General features: G+C 38.8%; 1 protein-coding gene across 1 annotated transcript in view; it reads right to left on the reverse strand.

Annotated features, from left to right (window-relative positions):
- arfrp1 (ADP-ribosylation factor related protein 1) overlaps positions 1–12704 on the reverse strand; it is a 68754-nt gene that overhangs the window by 14523 nt on the left and 41527 nt on the right. The window lies entirely within an intron of this gene.

The following is a 12704-nucleotide window of genomic DNA, read 5'->3' on the forward strand; positions in this document are numbered from 1 at the left end:
CTGATCAACAGTACCACCCCCCCCCCACACCTCTTTTGCCTCCCTCCCTGTCCTTTCTGAAACATCTAAAAACCTGGTACTTGAAGTAACCATTCCTGTCCGAGCCATCCAAGTCTCTGTAATGGCCACAACATCATAGCTCCAAGTACTGATCCACGTTCTAAGCTCATCGTCTTGGTTCATAATACTCCTTGCATTAAAATAGACATATCTCAAACCATCAGTCTGAGCATATCCCTTCTCTATCACCTGCCTATCCGCCCTCTCGCACTGTCTCTAAGTTATCTCTATTTGTGAGCCAACTGCCTCTTTCTCCATCTCTTCAGTTTGGTTCCCTCCTCCCAGCAATTCTAGTTTAAACTCTCCCCAATAGCCTTTGCAAACCTCCCTGCTGGGATATTGGTCCCCTTGGGATTCAAGTGCAAACCATCCTGTTTGTACAGGTCACCCTGCCCCAAAAGAGGTCCCAATGATCCAGAAATCTGAAACCCTGCCCTCTTCTCCAATCTCTCAGCCATGCATTTATCCTCCACCTCATTCTATTCCTATACTCACTGTCACGTGGCACAGGCAGTAATCCCAAGATTACTACCTTTGAGGTCCTGCTTCTCAACTTCCTTCCTAGCTCCCTGTAGTCCGGTTTCAGGACCTCTTCCCTTTTCCTACCTATGTCATTGGTACCAATATGTATCAGGACTTCTGATTGTTCTTCCCACTTCAGGATATCGTGGACACGATCTGAAACATCCTGGACCCTGGCACCTGGGAGGCAAACTACCATCTACGTTTCTTTCCTGTGTCCACAGAATTACCTGTCTGATCCCCTAAATATAGGTCCCCTATCACTGCTGCCATCCTCTTCCTTTCCCTACCCTTCTGAGCCACAGGGTCAGACTCTGTGCCAGAGGAACAGTCATTGTTACTTCCCCCAGGTAGTCTGTCCCTCCCCAACAGTATTCAAACAGGAGTACTTACTGTTCAGGGGGACAGCCACAGGGGTACTCTCTAGTAACTGACTCTTGCCCTTCCCTCTCCTGATTGTTACCCACTTATCTGACTCCCAAGGCCCTGGTGTGACTACCTGCCTATAGCTCCTATCTATCACCTCCTCACTTTCCCTGACCAGACGAAGATCATCAATCTGTACCTCCAGTTCCCTAAAGAGCTGCAGCTTCAGGCACCTGGCACAGATGTGACCGTCCAGGAGGTTGGGATTCTCCAGGACTTCCCACATCTGACACCAAGCACAGAACACCGGCCTCACACACATACTTTCTGTCTGTATTCTACACAGGCAACCTACCTCGCCTCGACCTGTTAATGCCTAAGCACCATTGAGCCAAAGCCTTCCTGCTCTGTCTCCCTCTATTCAGATGCCTGCTCTATAAAGCTGTCTCCTTTTAAACTCTTCTCACTGTTCTAACTGTAAAGCCTTGTGGTGATCACTACACGACTGTGCTATGATACCACTTTGTGTGTGTTGCTCCGGATTTCCAGCATCTGCAGTCTCACTTGTGTTATTAGAATTACCAAAGTAACTGTGGTGAACTACATATACCTGTCTGGACACGCCCCCCCTGCTGACTGCTCCTGTGGCTCCTCCCACAGACCCCGGTATAAAGGCGATTGGAGACACAGCCCCTTCCTTAGTCTCCAGGATGTTGTGTGGTGGTCACTTGCTGCTTGTGCTTTCTTCCAGCCAATAAAAGCCTACCTTAACCCACGTCTCAGAGTTATTGATGGTGCATCAGTAACATTGACTCTACTCTATCAGAAATTGCCCTCCTCTACCTGAAACCTAACTTGTTTTCTGTCTTTCCTAGTTCTTATGAAGGATCATTGATCTGAAGCATTAATTCATTTTATCTCTTCACAGACTCTGTATATATCTAACATTTTAATTATTTCATGCTAGTTTGTTATCCTTTGAATTTTGACTTCCAGCTTTCATACTGCTTCTCGTTTAAAATATACTACACTGCTACAAATGGGCACTGCGGGCAGTGCTGTTACTTCTCAGCTCCGGTGATCCAGGCTCAGTCCTGCACCTTCTCCCTATGGCTGCATGTCATCCCTGGATTCCTCGCACATGACAACGACCTGCTGGAGGCTAAACTAATCGCCTACTGTAAATTGTCACTGGTGGAGAGTAGGCTACAGGAAAATAAATGGGAACGTGGAGTGCTCTGAAAGGTGGCAGACACTCAATGAGCTGAATGGCCTTTTCCTTATAAAATATATTAACCAAAACAGACTCCGTCGATGTCCCTTTGGAACTAGTGCTTTATTACTAGGAATGTTAATCCTCTAACCTCATAGTCATTGCCTCTATAAGTATGTTGACAGGAGTATACATGGAGCTATGGGAATATGTTCCATTAAAGTGTACAATAAATACAGGTATGCAAAAGCAAATGACTCATTAATTCAAGATAAAATGTTTTCCCTAAATTTCCTATTGATTTAAATTGAAATTCATTTTCAGTTGTTCACTTCGTATCATCTCTAATTACAGACAGACAAACAGACTTTATTGATCCCGAGGGAAATTGGGTTTCGTTACAGCTGCGCCAACCAAGAATAGTGTAGAAATATAGCAATATAAAACCATAAATAAGTAAATAAAAATAAGTTAATCATGCCAAGTGGAAATAAGTCCAGGACCAGCCTATTGGCTCAGGGTGTCTGACACTCCGAGGGAGGAGTTGTAAAGTTTGATGGCCACAGGCAGGAATGACTTCCTATGATGCTCAGTGTTGCATCTCGGTGGAATGAGTCTCTGGCTGAATGTACTCCTGTGCCTAACCAGTACACTATGGAGTGGATGGGAGTCATTGTCCAAGATGGCATGCAACTTGGACAGCATCCTCTTTTCAGACACCACCGTCAGAGAGTCCAGTTCCACCCTCACAACATCACTGGCCTTACGAATGAGTTTGTTGATTCTGTTGGTGTCTGCTACCCTCAGCCTGCTGCCCCGGCACACAACAGCAAACATGATAGCACTGGCCACCACATCCTCATAGAACATCCTCAGCATCGTCCAGCAGATGTTAACTCACAGATATACAATCAAGTTTTAATAATCCAATGGTTCTGAAGAGATTGTGGAGGCATTAGTAGTGATCATTCAAGAATCACTAGATTCTGAAATGATTCCAGAGGATAGGAAAATTGGAAATGAAGAGAGGGATGCAATAGACAGGAAATTATAGGCTAGTTAGCCTAACTTGGGAAGATGAGGGAGTCCTTTATTTAGGATGAAGTTTCAGGGTACTTAGAAGCACATGATAAAAAAGTTTGAAGTCAGCATAATTTCGTAAAGGGGATATCTTGCCTGACAAATCTGTTGGAATACTTTGAGAAGATATCACACAGGATAGACAAAGGAGAGTCAGTGGATGTTGTGTACTTGGATTTTGAGAAGGCCTTTGACAAGGTGCCATGCATGAGGCTACTTAACAAGGTAAGAGCCCATGGTATTACAGGAAAGTTACTAGCATAGATAGAAGATTGGCTGACTGCCAGGAAGCAAAGAGTGGGAATAAAGGGAGCCTTCTCTAGTTGGCTTTTGGTAACTAGTAGAGTTCTGTGGGAATCGGTATTGGGATTAATTCTTTTCACATTATAATGGTTTTGATGGTGGAATTGATGGCTTTGTTTGCGGACGATACAAAGACTGGTGTAGGGACAGGTAGTACTGTGGAAGCCAGAGGTCTGCAGGACTAGAACAATGGGCAAAATGCCAGATGGAATACAATGTAGGGAAGGGTATGATTATGCACTTTGGTAGAAGGAATAAAGGTGTAGACTATTTTCTAAACTGGAAACAAATTCAGAAATCAGAGGTGCAAAGGTCTTGGGAATCCTTGTGCAGGATTCCCTACTTGCAGGTTTAGTCAGTGATAAGGAAGGCAAAGGCAATGGTCGCATTCATTTCGAGGGGACTAGAATATAAAAGTAAAGATGTAATGTTGAGGCTGTTTAAGACATTAGTCAGATTGCTTGGAGTATTGTGAGCAGTTTTGGGCCCAATATCTAAGATAGGATGTACTGCCACTGGAGAGATCAAAATGAGGTCTATGAGAAACATCCTGGGAATGAAAGGAGGAATGTATGAGGAGAGGTTGATGGCTCTATAAAACCTTGGCTAGACTACACTTAGAATATTGTGTTTGGTTCTGGACATCTCACTATATGAAGGATGGAGAAGCTTTAGAGAAGGTGCTGAAGAGATTTAACAGGATTCTGCTTGGACAAAAGGGCATCTCTTACAAAGAAAGTCAAACAAGTGTGGGATTTTCTCTTTGGATTGAAGGACGATGAGAGATGATTTGATAGAGGTGTACAAGATGATAAGAGGCAAAGATTGGTTCTTTTTCTTGGCATGGAAATGGCCAATACAAGGGGGAAAAATTTAAGGAGGAAAGTGTAGGGTGTAGGGTGATGTCAAAGGCAAGGTACACAGAGAGCGATGGGTGCATGGAACGCTCTGCCAGGGGTGGTGATAGAAGCACAATCATTAGGGGCATTTAAGAAACTCTTAGATAGGCACATGAGTGATAGAAAAACTAGAGGGCTATATAGAAACAAAGGGTTAGATTGATTTTAGAGTAGGTTAACATTTTAGCCTGAAGGGTCAGTACTATGCTGTAATGTTCTATGTTCTGTGTTTATGTAGCATCCACTCCAGAAATATGAAAATAGTTAAAAAAATTAACTGTCTGTCTGTTCATCAACCATGGAGATCAAATACCTTTTAATATTGCTAAGAACTATTTTACTTACCTTGGTATTAAAATTACTAAAAATTTTAAAGACCTATATAAGTATAATTTTTCCCCTCTAATTGAATATACTCAACAAGCGCTTTCTAAATGGTCGCCTATGTCAATGTCATTAATTGGTCGAATAAATGCTATAAAAATGGCTATTTTACCAAAATTTTTATATACATTTCAAGCAGTTCCATCTTTTGTTCTGAAAATATTTTTTGATAAAATAGATTCCATGATCTTGTCTTACATTTGGAATAATAAAAGCTCCAGAGTGAATAAATTTTTATTGCAAAAGTCAAAAAAAGATGGAGGACTGGTACTACCAAACTTTAGATTTTATTATTGGGCAATTAATATTCGTTATATCACCTTCTGGATTCATGGTATAGATAACCAGGATTGCCCTTCATGGTTCCATTTGGAGGAGAACTCGGTAAGGGGGTTTTCTTTAGCTTCTTTACTAGGAGCTCCTCTTCCTTTTTCATTCTCCAGGATGGGTAGACAAGGTCTTAGACCTATTGTGAAACATACTTTAAAAATTTGGTTTCAGTTTCGTAGATTTTTTGAATTAAATAACTTTGTACTGTCTAGTAATATCCATTTTAACTTTTTCTTTAAACCATCAACTCTGGATAAGGCTTTTTTTTTAAATGGAAAACTAAGGGAATAAAAACTTTTTTAGATTTGTTTTCAGAGGATTGTTTAATGTCTTTTTCGCAGTTAGTGGATAAATATGATATATCTAGTGCACGTTTTTTTAGATATTTACAAGTTAGGAATTTTTTACATGATTTTTTAACCGAATTATCCATTGGCTTATTCACCAAATTTGATTTATGCTATTTTTCAGCTTAAACCACTTCAAAAATGATTAACAGCTATTATATATAAACAGTTAATGAATGCATGTATGATGCCTAATGATAAGGTTAAATGTACTTCGGAAATGGAACTTCAACATTCACTTTCAGATGATCAATGGAGTAAAATTTATTATCTAGTTAATAATTCATCTATCTGTGCACGTCACTCCCTAATTCAGTTTAAGATAGTGCACAGGGCCCATATGTCAGAAGATAAACTAGCGCATATTTTATCTAATATAAGCCTCACCTGTGACAGATGCAACGCTGAGGTGGCTACTCTGACTCATATGTTTTGGTCCTGTGTAAAGTTAAATAATTTTTGGAGGGATGTGTTTAGAATATTATCAAAAGTTACAGGTGTGGATTTACAACCCAATTCACTTATGGCAATCTTTGGGATTATTCGAGAGGAAACAGGAAGAGTTCCTGCTTCCACTCAACATGTGATAGCCTTTTCAACTTTACTGGCTAGGAGAGCTATCTTGTTACACTGGAAAGATTCTAATCCACCTGCTGTTTTTAACTGGCTCTCCTCCATTATATCCTGTTTAAGTTTGGAGAAAATTAGAAGCCGGACGTTTGACATATCTTTTAACTTTGAGCAAGTCTGGTGACCTTTCATTCAATATTTTCATATGATTTAATTTTTTCTCGCTTTTTTTATTCTTTTAAGGAAATTTTTTTTTCCTTTTTTCTTGTTCATCCTTATCCTCGAAGGTTCAGAGATGATTAGAAGGATGTTTTCTTTCTTCTTTTTTTCGAATTTTATCCTCAAATGGACTGCCCAATCTTTCTTTTTTTGTTTTAGGTTAGTTTAGCAGGGTTTTTTTCTTCTTATTATTATTAAAATTTCCAATCTTTTTTTTCTCTCTTCGATGTGCCAAGAGGAGTTGTGGTTTCTTGTTTATATACAATAGCTTAATATTATATTTATTTGACTTTGACAGTGTATATTTTTTTGTTGTTTTTACATTTTTTGTATTATCTGTTTACTAAAACTTCTCCTCTGATTTGTATCTTGTTTTCTGTTGAAAAATCAATTTTAAAAAAGATTGAAAATGAGAAATTTTAGTTATGAAATCCAAAGCTTACAATTTCCTATTTTACAATTCTACAATTTTTAAAATTTTACAATTTACCTATTTGGGTGTAACAATTAGCAAGAATTGTAAATACCTATTTAATGAAATTTTTCTTACCTTACTGAATTTTGTCAAAAGGACACTATCAAACTGGTCGCCTTTTTTGTTATCCTTGACTGGCTGAATCAACTCTATTAAAATTAACATTTTACCTAAATTTATTTACCTTTTTCAGGCATTACCTGTTTTTATTCCTAAATCTTTTTTTGGTTGTCTCCATTCTATTATATCTTCTTATATATGGAAAAACAAACATTCTCGACTAAATAAAGTTCATCTTCAAAAATCTAAGAAGAATGGAGGTTTAGCTTTACCAAATTTTAGGTTTTAGTATTGGGCAGTCAAAATACAAAATCTTACATTTTGGACATATTATATTAACCGTGAGGACTGTCTGATATGGGTTTCTTTAGAAACTAACACTGTTAATAAATTTTCTATTATTTCTCTTCTCGGATCCTCCCTTTATCTTTCAGTAAACTAACTGAAAATTTAGTAGTTAAACATACTTTGAGGATCTGGGTACAATTTAGGAAATTCTTTGGTCTATTGAGATTTTCTTTGTCTAGTCCCATTTGTTTTAACTATTCTTTTAAACTTTTGATGACCGATTCAGTTTTTAAAGAATGGAATTGATTGGGTATTAAATGCTTCCTGGACTTGTTTGTTAGAGGAAATCTTCTTTCGTTTGAGCAAATGTCAGCTAAATATAGTTTACCCAAAACTCATTTTTTTCATTATTTACAAATTAGAGACTTTCTGCATTCCCAACTATATACATTTCCTGTAAGTTCTGATAAGGACTTACTAGATGTAATTTTTAACTTGAAACCTTTTTATAATGGTTCGATATCCAATATTTTTGGTATATTGCTAGGAATGAGAAATGCTCCTATAGACAAAGTTAAAAATCTTTGGGAACAAGACTTACAGATTTCAATTTCTGAGGAAACTTGGAATGAAATTTTTAAATTGGTTAAAACTTCATTATGTGCCCGTCATTCCCTCTTACAATTTAAAGTGGTTCATAGGGCTCACATGTCTAAAGATAAGCTATCTTGTTTTTATTCGGATATATCTCCTTTCTGTGATAGATGTAATAATGGAGAAGCTTCATTAATTCACATGTTTTGGACATGTCCAAGCCTTGAAAGATACTGGAAGGAAGTATTCCAAACTTTCTCGGTACCTTTCAGGGTAAATTTTAAGCCTAACCCTTTGACCATATTATTTGGTATTTTTGGAGGAAAATACTTTATTTTGGAGACACCCGATTTGCATATTTTGGCTTTTACTTCTTTATAGCTAGGAGGGCGCTCTTGCTTAAATGGAAGGATGCTGTTCCACCTACTGATGCTCAATGGTTACGGGATATTACGTCATGCTTAAATTTAGAGAAGATCTGATGTTCAGTTTTTGAATCCAGTCAAGACTTTTATACATTGTGGGGCCCATTTTTGAGTTATTTTCAAAACCTTTGATTTGTTGTAAAAGCACAGATGGTGGCTAATAATATATTTTATTATATGATAAGGGTTTTTTCCCCTTTTTTCTTGCTTTTCCTAACAGCTCTGACTTTGGTAGTGGGTTTAGATTTTTTTCTGTATAACAAAATTATTATATTTCAATATTACCATTTAACTTAATTTTTATGAATACAGGGTTTTGTGATTGTAACTGTATTTTTAATACAATGTATATGGTACTATTTTATTTTTTTCTTTTGACATAATATGTATCTTTTTGCATTCCTCTATGCAGAAACTAATAAAAATATTGAAAGAGAAATCCAAAACTATAAGATCAAAATGCCATCAAAACACAACTACAATTAAGTTGAAGTTGTGTAGTAATGTTAGAAGAAGGAGATTGTATTAGTTCACAATATTTTGTAGTATTTTACATAATTTAATCTTTGGTAATTACATGTAGCATCTTGCAGTATACTGAATATTATTTGCAGTACGTTTTTTACATTATTTTGTTAGTACCGTTTTGCTGCGCCTTCATGAAAAGGCAACACACACAAAATGCTGGAGGAACTCAGCTAGTCATAGAGCATCTTTGGAGAGGAATACACACTCGATGTTTCAGGCCAAGACCCTTCATCAGGATTTGATGAAGGGTCTTGCCCTGACCTGCTGAGTTCCTTCAGTTATTTGTGTGGGTTGCTCAAGATTTCCAGCATCTGCAGAAGTGAAGACTGGGTTGTGCTGCCCTATGGGATGTGACTCACCACCCACCCAACATTAGTTATCAGTTATCTATCCATTCTGCTGTCCCCACCCTAAGATTCAGAGTGTTAGGAAAGTCTCACAAAAGGTTTCATCACATCTGTGTATTAAATAAGCAATACCTTACTTTGATGTTGAAAATGAGACATGACATGAATGACCTTTAAAACAACTAACAAAAGACTGAAACCCGACAATTGTTCATTACACTATTTCAGCATAAGTGTTTAAAAATAGTTTGAGGATAAATAGAAGATCTGCACCCACAAAAAGTTTCTTCTCCTATTGGTCTGCAATAATAATTTTTTGTCAAAGTTACTACTTTACATTTCAAGTCCATTTAACACAAAAGACTGAAACTGTTGTATTACAGTGCTTTTGTAATACATATTTCTGGCATAATGTTGTGGCCATCACTGAATCATGAATTGTGACTGAAGGATGGTTGTAGTTGGGAGCTGAATGTCCAAGGTTACTCGTTATATCAGAGGGGTAGGAAAGTAGGCAGAGGTGGTGGTGTGGCTCTCCTGGTAAAGAATAGCATCAGGTCAGTAGAAAGATGTGACATAGGATTGGAAGATGTAGGATCCTTGTGGGTTGAGTTAAGAAACTGCAAGGGTAAAAGGACATTGATGGCAGTTATATGCAGGCCTCCCAACCGTGGCTGGGAGGTGGACCACAAGTTACAACAGGAAATAGAAAAGGCGAGTCAAAAGGGCATGTTATGATAGTCATGGGAGATTTTAACATAAAGGTCGATTGGGAAAATCAGATTGGTAATGAATCTCAAGAGTGTGAGTTTGTTGAATGCCTAAGAGATAGCTTTTTGGACTAGTTTGTCATTGAGCCTACTAGGGGATCAGCTATACTGGATTGGGTGTTATGTAATGAACCGGAGGTGATTAAGGAACTTAAGGTAAAAGAAGCTTTTGGATCCAATGATCACAATATGATTGAGTTCAACTTGAAATTTGATGGGGAGAAAGTAAAGACTGATGTAGCAGCATTTCAGTGGAGTGAGGGAAATTACATGGTTTGAGAGAGGAGATGGCCCAAGTAAATTGGAAGGAGCTGCTGGCAGGGATGTCAGCAGAGCAGCAATGGCGTGAGTTTCTGGGAAAAATGGGGAAGGTGAAGAAATGCTCAAATGGTAAGATAGTACAACCGTGGCTGACAAGGGAAGTCAAAGCTATTGGAAAAGCAAAAGAAAGGACATACAACAAACCAAAAAGTAGTGGGAAGATAGAGGATTGGGAAGTTTTTAAAAGCCTACAGCGAGCAACTAAAAAAATCATTAGAAGGGAAAAGATGAAATATGAAAGCAAGCTAGCAAATAATATCAAAGTGGATAGTAAAGGTTTTTTTCAAGTATGTTAAAAATAAAAGAGAAGTGAGAGTGGATATAGGACCGTTAGAAAATGAGGCAGGAGAAATAATAATGAGGGACAAGGAGATGGCAGATGAACTAAATGAGTATTTTGCATCAGTCTTCACCGTGGAAGGCACTAGCAGTGTGCCTGATGTTGTAGTGTGTGAAGGAAGAGAAGTGAGTGCAGTTACTGTTACAAGAGAGAAGGTGCTCAAAAAGCTGAAAGATCTAAAGGTACATAAGTCACCCGGACCATATGAACTGCACCCTCGGGTTCTGAAAGAGGTAGCATTGGAGATTATGGTGGCATTAGGAATGATCTTTCAAAAATCACTGGACTCTGGCATGGTGCCAGAGGACTAGAAAATTGCAAATGTCACTCCACTCTTTAAGAAAGGAGGAAGGCAGCAGAAAGAAAATTATAGACCAGTTAGCCTGACCTCAGTGATTGGGAAGATGTTGGAGTCAATTGTTAAGGATGAGGTGATGGAGTACTTGGTGACACAGGACAAGATAGTACAAAGTCAGCTTGGTTTCCTTCAGGGAAAATCCTGCCTGACGAACTTGCTGGAATTCTTTGAGGAGATTACAAGTTGGATAGATAAAGGGGATGCAATGGATGTTGAATATTTAGACTTTCAGAAGGCCTTTGACAAGGTGCCTCACATCAGTCATGGTCGATCAAATGTGTGGACTATTTTCTAAATGGGGAGAAAATCCAGGAATCTGAGATGCAGAGGGACTTGGGATTCCTTGTGCAGAATACCCTGAAGGTAAACCTGCAGGTTGAGTCGGTTGTGAGGAAGGCAAATGCCATGTTAGCATTAATTTCAAAAGGTCTGAAATACAAGAGCAGGGATGTGATGCTGAGGCTTTATAAGACACTGGTGAGGCCTCACCTTGAGCATTGTGAACAGTTTTGGGCCCCTCATCTTAGAAAAGATGTGCTGGCATTGGAGAGGGTCCAGAGGAGGTTCACAAAGATGATTCCAGAAATGAAAGGGTTATCATACGAGGAACGTTTGATGGCTCTGGGTCTGTACTCTCTGGAATTCAGAAGTATGGGGGGGGGGGGTGGATCTCATTGAAACTTTTCATATGTTGAAAGGCCTATACAGAGTAGATATGGAAAGGATGTTTTCCATGGTGGGAGAATCTAGGACAAAAGGGCACAGCCTCAGGAAAAAGGGGCACCCTTTCAAAACGAAGATGTGGAGAAATTTCTTTAGCCAAAGGATGGTGAATTTGTGGAATTTGTTATGCAGCTGTGGAGGCCCAGTCATCGGGTGTACTTAAAGCAGAGATCGATAGGTTCTTGATTGGACATGGCATCAAAGGTTACAGGGGAAGGCCGGGATCTGGAGCTGAGGAAGAGGGAAAAAAGGATCAGCCATGATTGAATGGTGGAGTAGACTCGTTGGGCCAGATGGCCTAATTCTGCTCCTATATTATATGGTCTTATGGTCTTACATAAAATTAAAAATGAAGAAATGTTACCTTTAGTCATCCCAGTCAAGTCAGCACAAGACAAAATGTTTGAAACAGAAATTACAAAATCTCCACAAAAGAGCAATATTCAAACAATGTTTGGAAATCAACAGATAATCCAAAGTTTTGAAATATCAGCTTGTTTAATATTGTTTTAAATTGCTTGCAACACAGTTCTATGCTGTGTTGCTACAGCATTTATAGACAAGCATGACTGGAGTTCACAAAAGGGAATTCATAAGATAGATATGGAAGATGGCACTCTCTGATAGATGAGTTTTATATGTGGTACCTTATTCAATGTCTTGGCAAACTCAGATGTACTACATCCATATAGACACTCAGTCACCACTTTATTAGGCAGCTCCTGTACTGAGTAAAGCAGCCACAGAGTCTCTGTTCTCTACTGCTGAAGCCCATCCACTTCAAGGTCCAACATGTTGTGTGGTTAGAGATGCTCTTCTGCACTCCAGGGTTGCAACATGTGGTTATTTAAGGTACTGTCACCTTGAACCATTCTGGCCATTCTCCTCTGACCTCTCTCATTAACAAGATGTCTTTGCCCACAGAACTGACACTCGCAGGACGTTCACAAACAAGAGAGAATCTGCAGATGCTGGAAATCTGAGCAATACACACAGAATGCTGGAGGAACTCAGCAGGCCAGGCAACATCTATGGAAAAAAGTACAGTCAACGTTTCCGGCCGAAACCCTTCGGCAGATGTTTTTATTTTGTTTTGCGCACCATTCACTGTGAACACTAGAGACTGTTGTGTGCAAAAGTCCCAGGCGGTCAGTAGTTTCTGAGATACACAAACCACCCTGT

The sequence above is a fragment of the Hemitrygon akajei genome, chromosome 11, assembly GCF_048418815.1.
Source record: "Hemitrygon akajei chromosome 11, sHemAka1.3, whole genome shotgun sequence".
Classification (NCBI taxonomy): domain Eukaryota; kingdom Metazoa; phylum Chordata; class Chondrichthyes; order Myliobatiformes; family Dasyatidae; genus Hemitrygon; species Hemitrygon akajei.